Genomic DNA, 25,833 nt, shown 5'->3' on the forward strand with positions numbered 1-25,833 from the left:
CTTGCTGCAAAGTCTACTTTACTTGTTGTTGATACAGCACTCAAAGTTTCTTAAGATTAGTGTTTCATGGTTTATATTTCTCTACCCTTTTGCTTTTAAACTACAAATCATTGTATTTAAAGTGAATTTCTGGCTGGTTGTGGTGGCTCATGCCTGTAATCCCAGCACTTTGGGAGGCCGAGTCAGGTGGATCACTTGAGGTCAGGAGTTTGAGACCAACCTGACCAACATGGCGAAACCCCATCTCTACTAAAAATACAAAATCAGCTGGATGTGGTGGCACATGTCTGTAATCCCAGCTACTTCGAAGGCTGGGTCAGGAGAATCGCTTGAATCCAAGAGGCAGAGGTTGCAGTGAGCTGAGACCCTGCCACTGCACTCCAGCCTAGGCAACAAGAGCAAAACTCTGTCTCAAAAAGAGAAAAAAAAAAGTGAATTTCTTGTAAACAGCATATAGTTGCTTCTTTTTGTTGTAATGATTTTATAGTCTGCCTTTTAAGTGATCTATTGAAACTATTTACATTTAATGCAATTTTTGATAGATTTGGAGACATATCAAACATTTTACTATTTGCTTTATCTTGATATCTTCTGTGTTCTTATTTCTGTTTCCTATTTCCTACTTTCTTTTGGATTGCTTGAATATTTTTTAGTAATCCATTTAAATTTATTTACTGAGTTTTAGCTTTAACTATTTGTATAGTTAGTTGTTCTTCTTCTTCTTCGACTTATATTGTGAATATTTTAGGCATTATAGGCCATGCAATGTCTGTTGTAAATACTCAGCTTTGCCGCAGCCATTTATAAATTAATGTGGATGACAGTGTTCCAATAACATTTTATTGGCAGCTGGTCTATGGGCTGTAGTTTGCCAAACCCTGCTCTAGAGACCAAAGGCCTAGCCACCATTCCCTACTTCTCCATGCGAACCACTTTTTCTCATCCAGCCCTATGAAATTGACCTTGCTTTCCATTGTTATAAGTGACAAGAGTCAGTTATGATTATATTATTATTTTATCAGAAATGCATGTACTTATTAGAATTTAAATATTTATTTAAATTGACAAGTAAAAATTGTATATATTTATAGTATACAATATGATATTTTGAAATATGTATACATTGTAGAATGAGTAAATCAAGCTATTGAACATATACCTTACCTCCTATAATTATCATGTTTTTTTGCAGTGAGAATATTTACAATCTACTGTTTCAGCAATTTTCAAATATACAATATATTATTATGATCTGTAGTCACTATGATATACAACAGCTCTCTTGGACTTATTCATCCTAATTTAAATGTTGTCCTTCGACCAATATCTCCCTATTTCCCCCCTGCCCCTCAGCCTTTGATAACCATGATTTTACTATTTCACTGAGTTCAACATGTTTACACTCCAAATATGTGAAATCATTAGGTATTTGTGTTTCTGTGCCTGGCTTATTTCACTTAACATAATGTCCTCCTGATTCATCCATGCTGTCACAAATGACAAAATTTCCTGTTTTTTAAGGCTTAATCATATTCCATTGTGTATATATGCGACATTTTAAAAATTCATTCATCTGTTGTTGGAAACAATGTCCATTTCTTGGCTATTTTGAATATTGCTGCAATGAACATGGGGACGCAAATATCTCTTTGACGTATCTATTTCATATCCTCTGGATCATATGGTCGCAGTAGTTCTATTTTTAATTTTTTGAAGAGTCACTATACTATTTTTTATATGGCTGTACTAATTTACATTCCCACCAACAGTATACAAGGACTCCCTTTTCTCTACATCCTCACCTGCTTTCTTTTGTCTTTTTAATAATGCTGTAGAATGGACTTTAAAAAAAAAATAGGATCTTGCTCTGTAGCCCAGGCTAGAGTGCAGTGGTGCCGTCATGGCTTACTGCAGACTCAATCTCCTAGGATCAAGTGATCCTCCCACCTCAGCCAACTAGCTGGGACTACAGGTATGTGCCACCATACCCAGTTATTTTTTTTTTTTCTGTAGAGGCAGAGTCTCACTATGTTGTCCAGGCTAGTCTTGAACTCCTGGGCTCAAGTGATCCTCTTGCCACGGACTCCCAAAGTTCTGGGACTACAGGTATAAGCCACTGTGTCTGGCTGAGAATGGTCTTTTTAAATTTGAGATTTCTGCCACTGTTTTTGTTTTTGCTGTTTATTTTTATTACATCAATTCCCTTTAATTTACTGAATATCCAGCTAACCACCTTTGTAGTAAAACACAGCCAGCCAGATAATATTTCCAGGAGTGGTTGCTGACTTTATTGCCTTCTGAAATTTCAGACAATGCTTATTAATATCAGTACAAAGTTACATTGAAGGCTGATGTTAAGCAAACAGCTAATTCGAATTTTTGCCTTGAGAAATTGAGAAATGGTAAAGAGAATGAGGGATTGAGAAAAGGTAAAGACAAGTCAGATAAGAGAAAATAAAAGTGAATTCAACATTTCTTAAAGAAAGTAACATGAAACATTATTAGCCTCAATCTTTTCATTAGTTTTTCTAAAAATCAACTCAAGATGGATTAAAGATTGTAAAACCCAAAACTATAAAAACCCTAGAAGAAAATCTAGGCAACACCATTCAGGACATAGGCACTGGCAAAGATGTGATGATGAAGATACCAAAAACCATTCTAACAAAAGCAAAAATTGACAAATGGGATCTAATCTGACAAAGGTCTAATACCCAGCTCTATGAGAAAATTAAACAAGTTTACAAGAGAAAAACAAAAAATCTCATTAAAAAGTGGGCAACAGACATGAACAGACACTTCTCAAAAGAAAAGACACTTCTCATACTTTCGGCCAAAAATCACATTTAAAAAGCCCAATATCACTGATTATTAGAGAAATGCAAATCAAAACCACAATGAGATACCATCTCGCACTAATCAGAGTGGCTATTTGTTGAGGGTGTATGACAACACATTCAAGCTTATGTGCAAGGCATTTGAGGTTGAGGCATGGAAAAATGCTGAGGCACTGTGTGCATATTGTTTGTGCATGAGACTGTAACTCCTTGACTCTCAAAACAGGAGAAGGCACAGGATGTGTGATAAGGAGTGCTGAATACAACACCTAAGAATGTGGTTTGAGTGTTTTTAGATGTAATAAACAAGACCATTTGCGTCTCATGACCCGAGCACAAATAGCCACCTGGTAGATATTTCTTGTTTGCCTGAATTGTAGTTCAACAAACCTTCTCAATAAATACTTGGCAGACAGATCTTTTTAGATCCATCTTTGTAGATGCTTTAGCTCAGGCTCAGGTGGATGGCCGTCTTTTTCCTCAATGCTCACAGCACTCCCTTGGAGGAGTTGCTCCCTATCCCATTCAGCTGTAATTGTCTGAATACTTATTTCTCGGTGTTCACTGCAGAGCAACCTGCAAGTGGTGACCCTGACATGATTGCCTTAAAGTTACGCGTGGAGTAGGATGACTCACCAGTCTTCAGGGAATACCGGTAAGGGACAGTCCCAACCCGTTTTCAGGACAGGACCAACCCGTATAATAGTAGGGGTTGGGTTACCATGGGCTAGGAGTTGACCAAAAAGCAGAAAGCATTTTTTAAAACAGTGCAACAATTACTTAAGGCTATCCAGTTCACGGTAGAGTCTGGAGCTTTGCATAAGCTTATACTTTTAATTTGGCAGGAATGCCCTTGGTTCCCTGATCAGGGAACATTAGAGTTATGGGAGCAGGTGGGATGCTGCTTGAAAAGAGGATTCGAGCGGCGCAATTTTACCAGACCACCTGGAGTCTGGTACGCTCTGTGTTGTACCCTCTTTATATTCCAGATTGTAGTCAGTCAGATCGCCCATTTTCTTCACCTGAAGGGCATTCAGAAGATTTACAGGGAAAGGAAACACAGGAACCAGAACAACAGGGAGGGGATCCTCCCCCCACTTTATTCCCTTCAGTGCGGCATGAAGAAGAGACTTTTTCTAGCGATGATGAGGACGGACCGGAGCCTTTTCCTCCCCCAATAGAAAAGCCATTGCCTGGCCGGGCGCAGTGGCTCTGGCCTGTAATCCCAGCACTTTGGGAGGCCGAGATGGGTGGATCACGAGGTAAGGAGATCGAGACCACCTGGCTAACACGGTGAAACCCTGTCTCTACTAAAAAAAAAAAAAAAAAAAAAAAAAAAAAAAAAATTAGCCGGGTGCAGTGGCGGGCGCCTGTAGTCCCAGCTACTGGGGAGGCTGAGGCAGGAGAATGGCGTGAACCCGGGAGGCAGAGCTTGCAGTGAGCCGAGATCGCGCCACTGCACTCCAGCCTGGGTGAAAGAGTGAGACTCCGTCTCAAAAAAAAAAAAAAAAAAAAATGAAAAGCCATTACCTTCTTTTCCTCCACCCTTAAGAAGACCTTCATCCATTGACCCCATTCAGGCAACAGCACCTCCCACCCCCCTTGAGGAGATTGGAGGCCACCCAAGAGACGATTCTTGGATAAGACCTCCAGTCAGCGAACATCTATGACTGGGTGGCCGCATCCCCTCGACAAACTTCCCTACTAGAGGGATGCCTCCAGGAGGGACTTAGGGAGACCCTGAGGCACTTTTTGGTGCATTCCCTGTCATTGTTCAAAATAACAGGAGACATCATGAGAGCTTGCCTGTCGCTATCTTTAAGGAGTCAAAAAAAGTATCCGCGAAAATGGTGTACATTCATCCTTTACTCGGGATGGTTGAGGCTCTGGGAAGTGGTTATGAGATGATTCTGCATGATTGGAAAACTCTGGTAAAAGTTTTGGTCTCGGCTGCTGAATATACTGTGTGGTGGAGTGAGTATAGTGATCTAGCCATGCAGCAATCTTTGCAAAATTTGGATAATTATATCCCAGTACAGCTTGATATGCTATTGGGAACGGGGCCTTTTGCTTTAGCTCAGGCTCAGGTGCACGGCCGTCTATTTCCTCAATGCTCACAGCTGGTGATACAGGCATGGAAGAGAATACCCATGGGACAATCCCAGGGTTCCTCTGTGATGGTTAGACAGGGTCCCACAAAAACATACATTGAATTTATCATCCGATTGCTGGCTGCAATAGAAAGACGGGTACCCCATCCTGAAGCCACCAAACTTCTTATGCTGCAATTGGCTTTTGAAAATTCAAATAAGGATTGTCAGGCAGCAACAACCCCAGTCCGAGGCACTGCCACTGCCACTGAAATTGGTGTGTTTACTAAACTGTGCCAGGATGTAGGCACTACAACTCATCTGGCTCAGACTTTTCCTGCAATGGTGACCAGGGCCACGTGTTATAGCTGTGGTCGAACTAGGCATATGGCCAAAGAATGCCGACAAAAGGGAGTCCTGCAGAAATCAAAGGCCCCTAAAATACCCTCTAAAGAATGCCAGTGATGCAGTAAATGTAAACACTGGGCTAACAATCAAAATTTGATAAGGAAGGAAACCCAATATCGGGAAACGGGAAAAGGGGTCAGACCTTCAGCGCCCAGAAAAGTCCGTGGAGGAACACCAATCTCCAAACTTGGGTTATGGCTTTCCCTCCCGAGTCAGGACCAGAAATAGCATCCATGACCTCTCTTCCACTACCTCTGGCAGCGCAGGGCTGGGCCTCGCAGTCATAATGGACGTGGTGCTTAAAGAGCAAGATGGGGTCCAGCTGATTTCAACTGGGATCTATGGCCCATTACCCAGAGGGACATTTGGATTGATTATTGGAAGGTCTTCTAGTACACTTAAAGGAATTCAAATTTTCCCTGGAGTTACAAATTCAGATTATTTAGGAGAACTAAAACTTATGGCACAGGTGTCAGGGGTCCACACCATCTCTAAAGGAACTCGCCTTGCTCAGATTATTCTTATTCCTGATCTTCAAGGTAATGCTCAACAGAGACCATAGGGCTTCAGGATTCGGCCACTCAGGCATGAAAGTTTTTTGGAGTAGTTTAGTGTCATCTTATAGTCCATACTTGAAAGTAACAATTAATGGAGTTATTTTTATGGGAATTATTGACACAGGACCCATCAAACTATTATAGCTAAAAAACAGTGGCCTTCAGATTGGTCTTCCTCTCCTTCCTTATATTCTGTCATGTGTGTTGGAGGGTATCAACAGCAGTTAAAAAGTAGGCATATCCTTCCACTTTTGGGTTGGGAAGGCAAGGTCGCCCATCTTCAGCCCTTTATCTTAGAAATTCCATTTTCTCTGTGGGGACAAGATGCCCTAGAAAAGGGGGACTTAAACCTCTCTGTCCCACTGCCCTTTTGGTAGGAGCCACTGCTCCTTTGAAAATTATCAAAATCAAGTGGAAAACTACCAGTCCAGTATGGGTGGAGTAGTGGCCCATTAAAAAGGAAAAACTGAAGCATATTCAACGTCTAGTACAAGAACAACTAGATGTTGGCCACATTGGGCCTACTACCAGTCCCTGGAACACTCCTATTTTTACTATTCCAAAAAGGTCTGGAAAATGGAGGTTATTGTATGACCTCCATGCTATTAATGCTGTGATGTTTCCTATGGGACCTTTGCAACCAGGATTGCCTTCTCCGGTTATGATCCCCAAAGACTGGCCTCTTATTGTAATTGATCTAAAGGATTGTCTTTTTTTTTTTTTTTCACCATACCCTTGCATGCTAAGGATTGAGAAAAATTTGCTTTTACCATTCCCACTTATAATAATCAGCAGCCAGTTGAATGCTATCAATGGACAGTTCTACCCCAAGGGATGATGAATAGCCCTACTACATGTCAGCTTTACGTACATGAAGCTTTACTTCCTGTGTGTCAATCCTTCCCCCAGGCAAAAATCTTCCACTATATGGATGATATTTTGATAGCTGCTCAGCAACAGTCATTACTGCATCAACTTTATGCAATGGTAGTACAGCATATGTCACAGTACGGTCTTGCTATTGCACAAGAAAAGATTCAGCTGATGGCTCCGTGGCTCTATTTAGGAAGTCTTATTTTGTCTACTACTCTTAGGTCGCAACTTACAAAAATAATTCTCCCACAGCACTTAAGCCTTAATATGTTACAGCAAGTCCTAGGACAGATTAATTGGATACACCCTTATTCAGGCATTCCCACAAATTCTTTGACTAATCTTTTGACACCTTGAAAGGCGGCCCTGCTTTAAATTCACTGTGAGACCTCTCTCCGCTAGCACAGGCAGAGCTTAACACTGTGGAGGAAGCTTTGGCCCAACAGTGAGTCTCACATTTAGATTCTGACAGACCTATAGATCTTTTTATCTTTAATATCTATCATAGCCCTATGGGGATGGTTGGGCAAGTTGGAACAGATGCCTCTCCTTTGGAATGGCTTTACCTGTCTCATAACCCTTATAAACATATGCAAAAGACTACAGATTTAATAGCTTCTCTTCTCATAAAGGGTCACCGACGTTGCTTCCAATTGTCAGGATATGACTCTGCTACTCTTTTCCTACCTTTAAGCAAGGAACAATTTCATACTCTCTTAGCTTGTGATCTTGATTGCCAAGTCGCAATGGCTGACTTTATTGGTAATATCAGTTTCCATTTACCACCCTCTAAGCTCCTGAACTTTTTACAAACTGTGCCTGTTAAATTGCATCTATTATTGTCTCTGAGCCCTGCTTCATGCTACTACTGTCTTTACAGATGCTTCAGGAAAAACGGGAAAGGCAGCTATAGTGTGGCAAGATGCCATGCAAACTGGCAGAAAAAAAATCCACAAACATTTCACAACTACACAACAGGCAGAGTTAGGTGTCCTAATATTGGCCTTACAAACTTTTCCTCACCAAGACATAAATATAGTGATTCCGAGTATGCGGTGTATAGTATTATTCATTTAGATCTCACACATCTGAAAGGTATTACTAATGAACCCCTACTAACCCTATTTCTCAAAGTGTAGATGCTCCTCTCTGCCCATCATCACCCTCTTTACATCACACATATTCATTCTCATTCTGGGCTACCTAGTCCCTTATCACAAGAGAATGCTTGAGCTGATGCTCTGGTACGACCACAGATGTGGTTTGCAGACTCTCCTGCATTTTTGCGAGCTCAAGCTGATCATTCCTTTTTTCATCAGAATGTACACAGTCTTAAACAGCAGTTTCTTTGACACTTGCTCAAGCTCACATGATTATTTAAACTTGTCCTGATTGCCAACAGCATTCTCTCTCCTGTTTTTCATTGGGACTTGGGGCCAACCCAAGAGGTTTGGTACCTAATGCTATCTGGCAAACTGATATTACTCAGCATTCACCCTTTGGACGCTTCAAATTTCTCCACGTTACCGTGGACACTTATACGAGCCTGACACATGCTACTCCCTGAACTGCAGAAAAAACTAAAGATGCAATTGCTCATCTTTTTAAACTATTATGACCTTAGGTCTTCCACAAACTATAAAAACTGATAATGGTCCTTGCTATCTTAGCACTCAATTTGGATATGCATCTCAACTTTGGCACAAACAACACAAAACTGGTATTCCTTATAACTCAACTGGTCAGATCACTGTTGAACGAGCTCATCGAACTTTTAAAGTATATCTTATATAAACAAAAAGGGGGAATATGGGGATCTCTCCTCGAGAACAGATAGCAATGGTCTTATTTACTCTCAATATTTTGAATATCGGACAAGATGCCGGGACGGCCATTGATCACAGGATGAAGCCAGTTGAAGTCACAAAAAGAAAGGTGTTAATTTGAGACATTTGTACAGGGAATTGGGAGAAACCTTATGAGGCATTGCGACGGAGTCAAGGTGCGGTTTGTGTTTCACAAACTACAGGATTAGAGTGAATCCCCATAAAATGGGTGAAGCCATATTATTAGTTGGAGACCACCAAACAACCCCCTCCTGATCATGAAGGAGCTGTCATTGGAGAATAGACCAACAATGATGATGATGAGTCGGAAGGCACCTGACATCACCTGGGGACAGCTAAAGAAATTGGATCAACAGGCAACTATCCAGCTCGCAGCCATGGGAGCCCCTGCAACTGCAGAGAACTGGTTTCTTATGTATCTGGCAGTAATTGGGGAAGCTTCTGAGAAAGTACATGGCTGGTAATTCTTGTTCTTTGCCAGGTGGGCTCAGCTTAAGAATATGTTTATTGGAGTCATGTTCTGAATCCCCGTTTTCAATGTTATTACATGGTGGGATGCTGACCCGCCTTTGTCATCTAATGATACTTCTTGGGCGGGAGGTTGATGGATGCCCCTGTCTTACCCCCTCACTGAAAATTTGGGATGGATCAAACTTAATGACTCCTGGATTTTATTGTCTAGCAATTCTCCTCTCTGTTTTTCCACATTGGCCCAAGACAAGTGTATTACTCTCATTCTTCAGGAGTATCTTTACTATCAGCCTAAAAGGGATGCTAAGCTCGCAAACTTGACTTTTATTTCTGCTGTTACTACTAATCTTACTGAGATTTCTAATGAAACGATCTTCCTATATGCTGTCCAAGAAGGGACTGTCGATATGTTTGAGGCCGTCCAGTGGTCCCCATGCAGATAACCTGCACCACATCAAGGACCTCTGCTCGATAATGGCACCTTACTTGATTGAGGTCCTCATGGGTATGTCATGTCTGAAAACCAGACTATTGGATTTGGGAGTCCCTCCAATAGTTCCATTACCCTTCAATAGTTCCATTAGCTGCTCCCCACCCTGTTCAGCTGTAATTGTCTGAATACTTATTTCTTGGTGTTCACTGCAGAGTAACCTGCAGCTATTATTAAAAAGTCAATAAAACAATAAATGCTAGTGAGGTTGTGGAAGAAAAGGAAGACTTTTACACTGCTGATGGGAGTGTAAATAAGTTCAACCATTGTGGAAAGATAAGAGTGGCGATTCCTCAAAGACCTAAAGGCAGAAATACCATTCAACCCAGCAATCCCATTACTGGGTATACACCCAAAGGAATATAAATCATTCTATTATAAAGACACATGCACACATATACTCACTGCAGCACTTTTCACAATAGCAAAGACATGGAATCAACCCAAATGCCCATCAATGATAGACTGGATAAAGAAAATGTGGTACATATACACCATGGAATACTATATAGCCATATAAAAGAATGAGGTCATATCCTTTGCAGGGACATGGATGGAACTGGAGGCCAATATTCTTAGCAAACTAATGCAGAAACAGAAAACCAAGTACCACATTTTCTTACTTATAAGTGAGAGGTAACTAAATGATGAGAACACATGGACATGTAGAGGGGAACAAAGCACACTGGGCATGAGATGAGGGAGAGGATCAGGAAAATAACAAATGGATACTAGGCTTAATACCTGGGTGATGAAAAAAAATCTATGCAACAAATCCCCTTGACACACATTTACCTATGTAACAAACCTGCATGTCCTGGACATGTACCTTTGAACTTAAAATAAATGTTAAATTTTTTTTTCTAAATCCTATTAATTTCAATATGATGTTCATATCTAATCAATTTATAGAATGCCGGTTTTCTAAAATTTACAACATGTATTAAACTTTACCACATTAGTCTGTATTCTGTGTTTTAGTCTATTTTATCCTATGTTTACTCTCTGAGTTAGAAAACATGTAATATTAAATGTCATTCAGTTTTATATATTACATTCCTACAAATCAGGATACAATGGCCTAGATGACTCTCAGCTGTGTAAGAGTGAACTATTGGACTAAGATGTGGAAAGTTCTGTGACTCACTTGAATATTGTAAATGATCTACATGAAAATATATCTAAAGCAACAAAGGAGACATACTTTTTTCATTTTTATCCATATTTTTAAAAACTCAAAGATGTGATTTAATTTAAAATATAACTTTCTAATGATAACGAATGCTATTGATTTCTGAGTTGGCTTTAGTATATGCTTTTAATTTCACTGTGTAATGAGTTTGTTAAAAAACTTGTTATTTAAAATCAAGATTTAATAGTTGTATCAAATTATTAAGTCTTCTACTAGAGTCTTCAACTATGTCTTTAACATTTTAGTTTTGAAGTATCATGATTGGAACTTGCATTTTCAGTATATTATTCTTGAGATGCAGTTTTTACAAATCTACTCTACATACAGATGCTTATGGAAACAGTATTTAGGGAATATAAAAAAAGAGTCTGACTCCCACATTGAAATTACCATGAAGCATGGGGAAGAGACCAAGCATCAGAGGTAAAGTTGATATTTCAGCAGGACTGTGTCTTTGGAGTCAGATATGACAAGTTGAGTATAAAATCTGTAAACTGCAAAAATATTGTACTTCTCACAGCAGAGTGTTTAATTTAAACAACAACTCTCAAAGAACAGGTTGACCTCAGATGCCTAATAGCCTGGGAAAAAATTCACGACCCTGGTACTACTTATCCTTCTTTTAATTCAGTTCAACAGGGTCCAAGGGAGGCTTATCCAGATTTTATCGCCATTTGCAAGACGCAGCTCAAAAGGCTATTTCGGATTCTCATGCCAGGAAAGTGATCATTCAGCTGCTTGCTTATGAAAATGCTAATACAGAATGTCAGGCAGCAATTAGACCTATTAAGGGAGAGGCAGATCAAAATTACACTTATTGGGCCTACATTCCATTCCCACCACTGATTAGGCCTGTTACATGGTTAGACCCCCAGGTGGAGGTTAATGTTAATGACAGCATCTGGATGCCTGGACCAACAGATAACCGCAGTCCTACTCATCCAGAGGATGAAGGAATGTTAATGAACGTTTCCATTGGTTATCGCTTTCCTCCCATCTGCCTGGGGCTGGCAGCAGGATGTTTAAATTACGATAAACAAAGTTGGATGGCTTATGTCCCTGCACATAATGGATCAAAAGCCTCTATTCATGCAATCAGTGGAAGAATATTTCAATCTTTGGACGCTATTAAATACCTCGAGCATGGCTATGTTATGACACATTGCCAGATTAATAAATTTAAACCTAATAAGAAGCCCTGCCCTAGGCAGGCCACTAAATGGTCTGGAAAGCTAGAGGTGCTAACCTGGGAAGATTGTATTGCAAACAGTGCTGCTGTACTGCAAAATAATTCCTATGGAATCATCATTGATTGGACCCCCTAGGGGACACTTTGCAGTAAATTGTACTGGACAGCGTGAAGATTGTAAAGGGACTCCTTTTGCAACTGACTCCCCAGATAATGCACCAAAATTATATAGAAGAATTGAAACAAATTACCCTATTAAGTGGGAGGAGGATGGCATGGTTCCTCCAAGCCCCAAAATGATTGATACAATTATAAGTCCAGAACATCCAGAATTGTGGAAATTAATGATGGCTCAAACCCCAATTCGGATTTGGAAAGGAGAATATAAAACAGAGATCCATAGTAAAAAACTTCCATTTGTTGTAGTCATGACCCCTAATCGGACTGTCCCATTGCAGAGTTGTGTTAAATCTCCTTTTATGTTGGCAGTGGGAAAAATTAATATCCTACCTGACTCTCAAACCATATCATGCCTCAACTGTCATCTTTTTAACTGCATTGATTCTACCTTTAATAAAGATAACAGTATTTTACTGGTTAAGGCCCGAGAAGGAGTTTGGATACCTGTTTCCCTCAATGGACATTGGGAGGCCTCTCCTTTCATACATATTATCACTGAGGTACTAAAAAGGAATACTTAATAGATCAAAGAGATTCATATTTACTTTAATAGCTATGATCATGGGCCTTATAGCTGTCACAGCTACTGCTGCTGCTGCTGGTGTTGCTTTGTACTCTTCTATTCAAACTGTGGTCTTTGTGGAGAGTTGGCAGAAAAATTCTTCTAAGCTTTGGAATTCCCAAAGCCAAACAGATCAAAAATTGGCAAATAAAATTAAAGATCTCCATCAAACAGTAATTTGGATGGCGATCTGATTATGAGCTTGGAGCACAGAATTAAAATGCAAAGTGATTGGAATACTTCTGATTTTTATATTACTCCTAGCTCTTATAATGCCACTGAACACCATTGGGAGATGATTAGACGTCACCTACAAGGAAAAGAAGATAATTTAACATTAGGTATTAATAAACTGAAAAAGCAAGTTTTTGAGGCATCTCAGGCTCATCTCACCCTGTTACCTGGAGCTGATATTCTTGCTGGAGCCGCTGATGGCCTTTTTAATACCAATCCTTAAAGGATTAAAACCATACGTGGATCAACAATTGCAAATTTTATTTTGGTTTGTGTCTGTTTATGCTGTTTGTTTTTAGTCTACAGATGCGGATGGTGCCTTGGAAGAGAAGCCAGACACCATGAACGAGCCATGATAGCAATGGCTGTTATTAATCAAAAAAAATTAATAAAGACAAAAAAGGGGGACATGTTGGAAAGAGAGTTTCTGGGGTGCCAGTTGATTTGGTCTCCCCGGTGTGAGACACCCATAGGAAGCCATGGGTGGCCTCTGAGGAGAAAAGTCTCCTTATTGCCTTCATGTCTTTATGCCCCAAGAGCATAACCACTCGGCGGCATTCCACAGGTTGCTCAGGGAGATAATATTCCCTTGAAGCAGTGGGGTATAATCAAACATCTTGGCTCCTCCTGAAGCCCACTCCCACCCATTTCAGTCCCGATAAGTTAAAGATCTTAAGTAGTTTAGACACACGCCTTTGCTCAAGGAAATTCACAGAAACCACCACTGCTATACATCTTATGGAATGACTCACGAGTTCTCCTTCACTGATTAATCCTTTTCCTCATCCCTTCCTCCCCCTCCCATCTGCCCTAAAGAACAAAGAGCTTGTAAACCATTAAACTGGGCAGAGCCTGAGAGCTCTGGGCCATGAGCAAGGCTCCGATGCTCTGGTCCCCTGGACCCACCTTTTAAAGGCTGTCTCTTTCTAGCTCCTTTGTCTCTGCCAGACTTGGGATACACACTGGGTGGTGTGGGGCTGGTTTCCCCAACAATTATCTTTATTCTATAATTTCCCATACACAAGTAGTTAATTAATTAGTCAGAAAGCACCAAAACATTTAGTTGTTCATAATCTTGCTTGTGGAAATATCTCTTAAAAAATGACCTTAACAATTCATTTCTAAAAAAGCAACACAAATAAGTTTTTCTTTGTCAAATACATCTCATCTATTACTGAAAATACCATAAATACTTGGCTTTATTTTTCATTTTGTAAGGTTTCTTATTCTTATACATAAACAAACATATATTTTTGCTTCAAACAAACTTCTTTGCCAATTTTGCTATTCCTCCTAGTATAATTGCCATGCTTTTAATCATTCAAACTGGAAAACATGAAATCATATTGCTTTTCTAATTTGTCTTCAATCCAATCCCAAGTCTCACCATAAATTGCTTTTTTATAAATAAGTTTTAGGGAAAATTTCCTGAAGAATCAGAACACTTCCTAATCTCTGATAAAGAGATCTTATAACCCATTAGTTCTTCTCAGTTGAGACAATCTTTAAGTGTCAGAAAGCATGTAATCACAAGATAACAATTTGTATTTCTCACATAAGTGCTCAGTACAAACTTGTGTAATTAATTTTCCATTTTTTAAACATATTTTTATTATTTTCTGAAAGTAACATTACTATGCCTGCTTTTTTACCTTTGTTCAGCCCATGATCAGTCGTTTGCTCAAAATGCCTGTCATCATCCTACATAACCTTCAAGAACAAAAAATACAAAATCCATCTCCTACAGGAAACTATCCTAATTCTAAGCCATGTGGACATTTTTGCATGTAACTCTTCTGCCTCTTTTGACCTGAATTTTCATTCTGGCATTATACGTGTTGGTTGCGTGAGCATGTATTTTTAAACCATTTTTATATCTTATTATGTCATTTAGATTATAAACTACTGTAGGACTTCCATCTTCAGTGCCTGGTTTTGCTCATTAATCCTTCCCTGGTAAAGCAGCCCATGATAACCTCTCTAATTAGAATATTTAGTACTTATTTTCTGTAGTCTTCATTTGGCCCTTAATTATATTCAATATGATATTTATTTATTATGTATTATTACCATATTCTTCATATATTCTTGCTCAATTATTTATATTTTAAATTCCCTGGGAGGAAAAGCTTTTATTCTGACAGTTCCTGAACTGAACTATGTAATAATTTATATACAAAAAGGCAGAAAAATGCAGCTTGAAGGGCAAAGGGTCAGAAGGTAGAAGATTTGAGTTCCAGTCCTTGGTTTAGCCAACCAACAACTCATTGCTGAATAGTCATTTAATAAACCTTTCTGAGTCTTTCCAGAGTAAAGTTGTTGTAGGAGAAGATTGTTAAATTTTTTAAAAGATTTTTTATGTTTTGGAAACTAGGCAATGAGTTTGTCTCTATCTGCAGGGTCCAAATTATCATTATACTAAGAGATAAAGTAGCTACTTCTGAAAATAGGATGGGAACAAAGGAGACATCCAACTAGAAACAGACAGTAGGGTATTTGAATAAGGACACAGGTCATATTAAGGTTGCACATTCTTTCAGAGCATATTCTTGTTTGTACTTTGTGCTTTCCAGGAATTGGTTGCCTACTTACCTTGGTAAGCATTGCAAGCACAGAGTAAACATTCAGAACTCTTCAGAGAAATAGAGCCAACAGGACACGTATATATAGAAAGAAAGAGTGAGAAATTTATTTTTAAGTAATTGGTTGGCTCATATAACTGTGGAGGCTTGTCAAGTCCAAAAGCTGCAGGGTTAGCACATCAGGCTAGAGAACCAGAGAAGCATTGCAGTTCGAGCCTAAAGGCAATCTGCTGATAGAACTTGTTTGTGAACAGAGGGAAGTCAGTCTTTATTTTATTAAGGCCTTCAACTGATTGGATGAAGCCCATTTATATTACGGAGGGTAATCTGCTTTATTCAAAGTCTACCAATTTAAATGTCAGTCTTATCCTAAAACACCTCCGCAGAAACATCCTGAATAATGTTTGACCAAATCTCTGGTTACATGACCATGCCACGTCAACACATAAAATTATCCATCATGCATTGATTCTGTCATTGAGGGAAATGAAGTATAACTCAAATGGCTTGCTTTTACTTCAGTTTAAGGACAGTTTATCAGTTATGATTTGAAACTCAAGAGCTTAAATCCAGGGTGTTCCGTTTTGTCATTCTCCACAGACTCAGTGTCCTCAACTAGAAAAAGCAGTTATGCTCTGACAAATGGGATCTCAAGTCAGAATATTTATTTTCATTATCCAACCCTGCCACTTACTAACTGTAGCTTTGAAAAAGTCACTTGTTCTTAAGGTAAAACCAAGTAATCAATTATATTCGTAATTAGCATACATTTGTAGGGTGAATACTCATATGGCTTTTTCTATTAAAAGGCAGCTTCAGAAACCACAGGATCTGACTGTTTTAAGAGCCATAAGGTTTTTAAAACCATGAAGAAGTGCCAAGATATTCATGTAAGTGATAATAGGAGAGACTTCTTCTTCATCTTTAGTATAAATCCTCTGATGTCATCATTAACATTACATAATATTTATTTGTAAACCTTAGTTTCTACAACATAAAAATGGAAAGAATAACACCTACTTCACAAGTAGTTTATCACATGAGTCTATATGGGAAATGGTGTGCATAATAACATATTAACCATAACCATTAGGAGCTAAATAAAACCTCTCTGCTTACCTAAATTAGCTGTTTTGAAGACCATACCCATTCACTCATATTTATCCAGTCATTTAGCAAATATTTATCGAATATCATTGACTGAAGTATTAAACTAAGCTTTTAAAAACAATAATGTTCTATGAAAATGCAGAGAATTATTGTCAAAGGTACTAAATAGATAGTTGATGATCTGTTTATTTACTATGAGCTCTTTGACATCTCCAGGGGTAAAATGCAGTCTGTTTACATATCACCATCAGTATTTTACATTCTTGGTTTCAAGAATGTAATTCAGAAGAGCAGTGAAAGTCAGGGCAAATCTTTTCATCTCAGACCAAAAGTATAGCTGGGCATGGGATCGAGTAACATTTAATAGTAGCAGTAGGCCATTAAATTGGTGCTATTATCGCTTTGTAAAGGAGTTTTAGGTCAGTTTTCTCAGAAGCTGAGGGGATTCTTGTGGAAGTTATTCATTTAAAAATAGCCCCCTTTGAGTGAGGACAGCAAGTTAGGGCCTAAGGGCAGGAGAAGAAAGGTAAGCAAGAATGTAGTCTTACGTGAAGACCAACTTCAGGCAAGCCTGAATCAATGGAGTCCGCCTGTTAGTCATTGGCTGTGAGCTTCTCGTCAGAGAGGAGGATCTTAACCTCTCAGACATGGCAGTACCCTTTATGAAAAGGGCAATTCTTTGCAGAAGAAGTAGTTATAGATCATCAGCCAACATTCTCAATAGTAGGGGTGAACATCCCTTCCAGAACAGGAGATTTTGGAAAGGCAACAACAACCTTCACTTCTGAATGGCCATTAATATTCATAATAACAACAGAGGCACTGCAAAGGTTTAAGAGCTCTCTTACTTTTAAAGAAATTTCAAAGAAGTTTCAAAGAAAAACTGACTGATAACCACTATAGTCTTTTATAACATTCAAATTGTTTGAAGATTAGTGTTCCTTTAAATTATATTTAAATTCATTTTCTATAAGTTCATATAAACAATTTACATATAATTTAAGGAACACTAATGTTTTTAGATAATATTTTGTACCTAGAATTTATTTTCTTATGAAAGCATAAACTTTATTTTGTTTTGAAAACAGAGCCAGAGGAGATTCTTTTTTTTTTTTTTTTTTTTGAGACGGAGTCTCGCTCTGTCTCCCAGGCTGGAGTGCAGTGGCGCAATCTCGGCTCACTGCAAGCTCTGCCTCCCGGGTTCACGCCATTCTCCTGCCTCAGCCTCTCCGAGTAGCTGGGACTACAGGCGCCCGCCACCACGCCCGGCTAATTTTTTGTATTTTTAATAGAGACGGGGTTTCACCGTGGTCTCTATCTCCTGACCTCGTGATCCACCCGCCTCGGCCTCCCAAAGTGCTGGGATTACAAGCGTGAGCCACCGCGCCCGGCCAGGAGATTCTTATTTGTTTTGTTGATTATCCATTAGCTGCTAAGAAACATAAATGTACATAGGCTTAAAAAACTCTGCCTCTTAGAAACATCAAGCAGACAATTGTTAGATTCATGTGATAAAATTAGATAGACAATATGCCAGGTGCATACTTTTGATATACATTCTAAGTAAGAAATCAATACATAAATGAATAAAATGGTATATTTTCAATGTAAAAAATGCAAGCAAGCAACTTTTCTAGAATGTTATGTTTGCAAACATGGCATTTGTATAAATAGCTAATAACACATAATTTTAATTACATGTGTATGTACGATGAAAACTAGAGATTTTTCTTAAAGTAAAACCAAGTAACCAATTATATTATTAATTAGCATATGTTTATAGGGTGAAGTCTCATATTGCTCTTTCCATTAAAAGGCAGCTGCAGAAACCAAAGAATCTGGTTGTTTTATTAATATGGTTCTTTAGGAAGAACCATAAGGGTTTTGAAACCATGAATAAGTGTCAAAACATTTATTTAGGTGATTGATAATAGGATAATTTTTCTTTGTCTTTAATATAAATACCCTGACATCATCATCAACATTATATAATATTTGTAATATTTTATAGCATTTTAAAGCAAGTTTTCAAGGCCCTAGGAAGCTGCTATGATTAATAATGAAGTAAGGAGGAAAGGACTTTTGATAGTTTTCTCTCGTTGTTGTTTCTTTTCCTCCAAAAGAAAAGATGCATCCGAAAACAATTGGCTGTCCTGGAGACAACAGGCAAAATTGGACAAAGCTGAAGTGCACAACTTCTCAAAACAGTTCTGGGTATCGATACCTATGCAAATTTTTAGAGTTACCCAGCAACACAAAATAAACTAGGAAAAACAGTTTTTGTTGTCTTCTTACCTCTGTATCTAAATCTCTGTTTTATGAGGATTAAGTTTGGCTATAAATGTAGAACAATCCCCCTTACCTCTTCTTTTCTCTCAAAAAAATTGCTTAAGATAAAATTATTTCTATCCCTTGTATAAATTTAGAGATTGATGGTCTAGATGCAAGAGATCCATGCTTCCTCAGTCTGTTACCTCTTCTATGAGTGGACTCTATTCCCAAAGTCACCTTATGGTCCAAGATGGCTATTCCAGTCTCAGGTATCATGCCCAAATGCCAGCCAACAGAGGAGAAGAAAAAGAAGGAGAATGGCTCACCCTCTCTTTTTTAAAGATGCTTAAAAATCATGCACATATAAGTTATGAATTCTTTGTCACCTGGACTACTTAGCTGCAAGAAAGACTGGGGAGTAGAGTTTTTATTCCACAACCATATGCTCAGGTATATATCAGTAATACTCTTCTGAGAACAACAGAACAGCTAGTGGCCTCTGCAAGTCCTCCCATCTCTGTTCTGTGTTCACTACCATTCAGGCCTCCAGTGGATTCATGCTGTGTTCTGGTCTTGTAAATCAGAGCCCTTCTCCCACATCAGTCTATCTGTATCCCTTTCTCCAGGCCTAATGCCAATCTTCTGCTGCAGCGTCAGATGCACCACAAAGCTAGTTACAAGGTAAATGTGTTTCACATTAAGATATGAATGCCTAAATATGTAGAATCATCCAAGAGGGAATTTTGTCTTTAAAATTAGAAATACATTTTTATCTTTTGCCTATCCATTACCCACCCAAACTGGTTGTTTTTTTAGAAGCAGTACAATTAATAAAATAGCATTACTACAAATTATCTAGACATCAACCACATTTCCTTGTCAATACCAAAATTCTTTTTTCCACCATCATTAATCATATATATACCTACATTTGGTGAATTCAGCAATACAAAGAATAACAAAACTTGTCACTGGAATGTATCATAAATATTTCAAATGCAGAATTCATTGCTTGTCAATGGTTCTTATTGATTAAACAGAAAATAGACGAAAAAAGCTAAAATTTTACAGATGTCTTTTCTGATATTAAACTATACTTTCATTCTTGGTATAGACTTTATTTAATAATAATTTGGTTGAATATGGTTTGCTAACATCTTTTTTATGACTTCTGTATATATAATATAGAGACAATCCTATAATTTTTCATATATTGCTTTTATAATGCTTGGAGTCAGAATTATGCTAATGTTAAAAAATTAATTATAAGCTTTTATAAGCTTTTCCTCTTTTTAAATTTTATTGAAAATGTGGACACAATATAAATTATCTTTGTCTTAAAGTTTGGTAAAACTCACCTGTAAATCTTTCTCCACCTAGGGCATTAAAGTAAAGAGATGTCTTTACCATTTTGATTTATTAACAGTTTTCATTCTGCTCAAGTTTCTTGTCACAATTTTTAATTTTATCCAGAATGATATTCATTTCCTCTGAGTTTTTACATTTATAGAAACAAAGCTGTTCATAATATCTTTGTATTTGTAATTCTGTGATGTCTATATTTACTTTTTCTGTTTAGAGATAGTTTTGGAAAAATGGACACATTATATGCAGAATACAGTTGATTCCTAACACATATAATATACAAAGGTGACTCCTGATGGGTTGAAAACCTCATTAAGAAAGATAAAAAGGATAGCATTAATACAAAAACATGTGAGCAAATACCCTCAATAATCTAGAAGTGAAGAAAACTTTAATTAAAAATGCACAATTCATAAAGAAAATATATTGACAGATTTTATAGAATAACTTTATGGGCTTCTGTTCAGTGAAAAGTATCACAGACAAAATTATCAAGTGTTTGGCAAACTGGAAAAAGATTTTTTAAATAATTGAAATTAGCAGGGGTCAACATCTAGAATACACAAGGAATTTACATACCATAAGAAAAAGATGAGAATTTCAATATACAAAACCAGGCAATTCATTGAAAGTCAAATCTGAATTAGCAAGTATATGAAGAAAAGACCAACTCTTGATTCAAAAATTAGAGCTAAGTCAGCTATTACTGAGCCATAGAAAGATGGGCCCTCTGCACTTCTGATGGGAATGTACACTGGTACAGCTATTGTAGAGAGAAATCTAGGTGTACTTAGTGGAAGTGAATATGATCCACTAAACTATTCCAAGGATGCATCCCAGAGAAATTTGAGCCCAGGTTCATAAGGGGACAAGCACAAAGATGTTCATTGTAGCAGCAGTTAGAACCAACTCAGTGCCCATCACTACAGAAATGAGTTAAGTAAGATGTGGTGGTGTATGCATACAGTAAAATGCTATTATCCAACATCCAGAAGCAATAAACTTGTATTTCATACAGTGGCATGGATGAATCTCTGAATGAATGACAAAAAACATTAAATTTAAAAATTAATAATTAAAATTAATTGAAAATTAAAATTACAAACAGAATGAAAGCCATAGAATAATGCCATTTATGTAAATTAAAAACAGATGCATATATAAAACAGCACCATATTGGTTTCAAAGAATCACACCTATCCAAAGACATCTATAGGTAATAGAATTGTGCCTATAGTGAGGAAGCTGGTAAATTGCACGAAAATGGGGGATGAATGACAAATAACAAAAAGCAAATAAAAGAGATACCTTGGTATGGATAGTTGAAGCATGTGCTGTGTGTTAGCGAGTATCATTAACTCAACACCTTGCCCCTAAGATTAAAAAGATATAAATTATATAGCCATAATGCTTGTGCTGTATAATGTAAAGAGGAACAAATGTTACACATGAACCAAAATAGATACAAATATTCTCCTTGCTTCTTTAGATTGTCCCAAAACATGCCAGGCTTGCATCATTTTCTTCAGGAGGATTATGCCATTGTTCCCTCATCCTCAGTGATCTCTACCTATCCTATGACACTCTTCAAGACACAATTTAAGTTCTACTTCTAAAAAACCTTCAAAATTGTTCCATTCTTGTAAATGACTTCCTGTAACCAATTGCTTTTATAAGCTGTACCACAACATCTAAAACTTAATACTATTAACCACTCTTTTGCCCTGTATTATGTCTTGCTCAGGGTTTCCTTTACTTGATGTTAACTTTCTAGAGATCATAGAGATTTCTTTGAAGCTTTCTGTTGTGCCTAGAGCAGTGTTGTACTCAAGGTTGAAAGATCTCAATTTCTTATTGGTCTATGAATGTTATTTTCAGTTAAAAAGATCACATGGCAGGTAAAAAAATATGTATGGACAAATACTTAAAAACGTAAGAGAAGAAGCTGAGCTTCATTCATTTTAGTAACTGGCTAGTGATATAATAGACTTGAAGCACAGAAGGCACTCAACAAATATTTGTTGAAAGAATGCATCAGAAAAATGGGCTAGTCTAGAGAGGACCTCAATAAACATTTTGGTTAATAGATTTTTAGTTAAGATTTGAAATTGTGATGCAAAGGGATGGATAGGCAAGATCATAGCCGAAAGCTGAAAAACAAAACTGATTTTTTGCAGCTGAAAATTAGTTTGAAAGTAGGGAAACATAGAGCTAGAATAATTGCTATCACACTATGAATGGAATAGCCCTTCAATCAATGTAGTAGGTAAAGTTTGCTTTAAGTTCCTCACTTTTCTAAAGCCCCTTCTTTCTTTTCTTGATGTTTCTTGACTAGGACATTTTTCCTTCAATAAATCTTCACCTGTGACAGCCTACCTATATGCTTTCTGATTATTCCAGGCCATGAGAAACTATCACTATTTTCCTCTGAGCACTTAGAAAATTTTATTTTTGGCCGGGCGCGGTGGCTCACGCTTGTAATCCCAGCACTTTGGGAGGCCGAGGCGGGCGGATCACGAGGTCAGGAGATCGAGACCACGGTGAAACCCCGTCTCTACTAAAAATACAAAAAAAATTAGCCGGGCGTGGTGGCGGGCGCCTGTAGTCCCAGCTACTCGGAGAGGCTGAGGCAGGAGAATGGCGTGAACCCGGGAGGCGGAGCTTGCAGTGAGCCGAGATTGCGCCACTGCACTCCAGCCTGGGCGACAGAGCGAGACTCCGTCTCAAAAAAAAAAAAAAAGAAAATTTTATTTTTACTTCAAATAAAACTAGCAAGAGCCAACTCAGAAAATGCTTCCTCCCTCTAGAACACTTTTAAGGGAAATATTTTCTTACGTTTTTGATGAAAATTATCATTTTCTTATGATTACCAAATGTATGCATTATTTTTATATGCTAAATTGTGGTAGGTTATTCCTCTTCCGGTCATGGAAGGAAGAAATGTCCTACATAGTGGAGGTGATAAACTGAGTTCTCACCAAGACTCAGAATCTCATTTAGTTGTGCTCTGCAAATGATCTGAATGAGAACCTGGCTTTCTCTAAAAGGGGACTTGAACTTCCTGTGGGATTCAAGAGATTGGAGCTTTGAAACAAGAAGCTATATGCAGCTTGCTCAGCTTTTTGGAATGTGCAGAATAGATGTGGATCTGCTTAAGGGAATGGTGGTTGAAAGCAATATAATGCAAAGTGGAAAGAATCAAGGTATGATGTAATAAAACACAGACAGAATATCTATTTCAATTAAGTACTAGTTTTGTGATCTTGACCAAGTCAGAAACATCTCTGAAAGTTTGTTTTCCTTTTTTGTATGATAAGGAGGTCGGAAGATCTCGAATTCTTATTGATCTATAAATGTTATTTTCAGTTAACAAGATCACATGGCAGGTAAAAAAATTATGTACAGGTAAGTGCTTAAAAACATGAGAAGAAGCTGAATTTCATTCATTTTAATAACTGGCTAGTGATAAAATGGACTTGAAGCATAGGAGGTACTCAATAAACTTTTGTTGAATGAATGCACCCCGAAAAATGGACTAGACTGGAGAGGAAGTAATGTCATGATACAGTACCAAGACAAGACTCTCAGGCTAGGTATGTAGGCGGCAGAGGAAAGAACTTATTGAAGGCAGATAGGAAGAAGACCTCTTTACTCAGGGGTCAGAATCAGGGAAAAGCTGCAGGAGCCAGGGTAGCTGGAGCGTAAAAGTTATGAAGAGACCAATACTTGTAGGGAAGACTAGCAATCATGTTTTAGAGAATTAAGATTCACAATAGAAATGCCTACTCAAATATATGTTAAACATGTCTGAACGCTTGGGTTTACACTTGAGGCAGCTATAATAAAAGGCAAGGCAAGGAAGGGGAGTGAGGAGCCCAATTAAATCACCATGGGCTTTAGAATTTAACAGACAAGAGTGTAGCCAAGCTCTACCATTCACTAATAATACAAATATTGACAAACTATTAATTGCTCTGAGACATCTAGAAAATGAACATTTTAATTCTGATAAATGAAGATTGTAGTATCTACTTTGTAGATTTCTTTTGAAGATTCGTGAATATATGAAAAGGGCCTAAAACATGCCTCACATGATTTATTCTTTAATGCTATTTTTATTATTTTTAATGTTACTGTAGATTTTATGCCGAATAAGGTAGTAGCCAACTCAATATTCGTCTTGCCTTCAGTGAAAGAACTTGTAATTTGTAAAATAATGGCTTCTTTATTTTTGTATTTTCTTCTGTGTGCTTTTTTTTCTCCTTAATGCTCTTTTAAAAGGCTTTCCCTCCCCACCAAAAATTCTACCTTTGCCTTAGCAGCACTAAGGAAGAAAAAGGACCTTTCCACAGCACCCAGTCTAGAGTAGCTATTGCCTGCAAGGCTATGGGTTGGCCAAGTAGGCCCAGGATCTCAGAGGAGCAGAAGAGCCAGGGGAATCAGGGAAGGGCTGACGGAGTCATTGAGGCATGGTTCAAGTGGTCTTTACATGGCTCCACACAACAGATGGACTCTACCACATTCAAATGCACTTGGAGCACCTTCTCAGTAAGAGATGATGCCCCCTCAAGTGTTTGCTTGTTTAAACAATACTTTAATGTGAGTGGAGAGTAGGAGGAATCTTGCTTCCTGAAGGTAACTGATTTCATAGTAGATAAAGTTAGATATGAAGTTAAACTCTTCAATTAAACAGATTAACAATAAAATTAATCCAAGGTTTGTTAGGGACAACACATTAATACTGGTAACTTGCCAGTAGATACGCCATAGTCAGCAAACAATATAGCTTGTTTACGATTGTTAAATCAAATTTTCAAAGAAATGTAGTTCTGGTAATTGTAAGCAAAACCATTAAAATGGTCTGAGTTAGTTTTGAACTTACTTTCATCTTCAGGAGGTTTTGAACTCTGTTAGAGACGGACGGGCCTCATTCTGTCAGGTTGTAGGTTAATTCCCCAACTCAAACTTCCCCGATCAAACATTGTCAGGCCAGGCGACTGTTTTGGTTTACGGATGATAAAGTACAGGGTCAGGGTAGGCCAAGAGTAGAAGACAGAGGGAGGGCTGGGTTTCACTTCTAATTTTTGGCCCAAGCTTTCATGGTGAGGAAACTGTTTTCAAGGGCTTAGAGCAACCGCAGTTCCACAATCGCTGATAGAAAAGAAAGTACGATTTCTCTAGAAAAAAAGTGTCTTAACCTATGAAGCTGTGTGTGAAGATCAAGTCTAGGGGATACGCTGAGGTCAAGTCATGCGACCAAAGACCGGAAAACGGAGACTGCTGCATGCAAGCGTGCTGGGCGTTTGTTTGGTTTGCTTGCCTGCTTAAAGTATCCACTAGGAGGGATGGCGGCCACAAGTCAGAGGCATTGACTGATTGAGGAATGGTGAAGCGGAGCCCATGAGGTGCTGAAGTACTCCAAATAGGAGGATAAGGTATGAGGGAAAACAAGGCTGGAGTCAAACAAAGGCGCCGTTGCGTCGCAGACTGCAACCTGAAGAGGCTCCCGGCTCCCTGGAGGGTAACCCGGAGAGACGGAGCGGGGTGGCAGCCAGGAGGAGACCGCAGGAACCTC

At 38.3% G+C, this 25,833-nt stretch overlaps 1 long non-coding RNA gene across 1 annotated transcript; it reads right to left on the bottom strand.

Moving 5' to 3' along the window:
- Nucleotides 1–12,664: 12,664 nt before the first annotated feature.
- Nucleotides 12,665–25,819, bottom strand: LOC131384209 (uncharacterized). Its single transcript, XR_009214846.1, has 2 exons — nucleotides 25,141–25,819; nucleotides 12,665–13,006 (listed from the first exon to the last, which is right to left on the bottom strand). It is a non-coding gene; the product is annotated as an uncharacterized LOC131384209 (long non-coding RNA).
- Between the last annotated feature and the right edge of the window lie 14 nt (nucleotides 25,820–25,833).

This window comes from Hylobates moloch, unplaced genomic scaffold, assembly GCF_009828535.3.
Source record: "Hylobates moloch isolate HMO894 unplaced genomic scaffold, HMol_V3 SCAFFOLD_9, whole genome shotgun sequence".
In the NCBI taxonomy this organism is placed as follows: Eukaryota; Metazoa; Chordata; class Mammalia; order Primates; family Hylobatidae; genus Hylobates; species Hylobates moloch.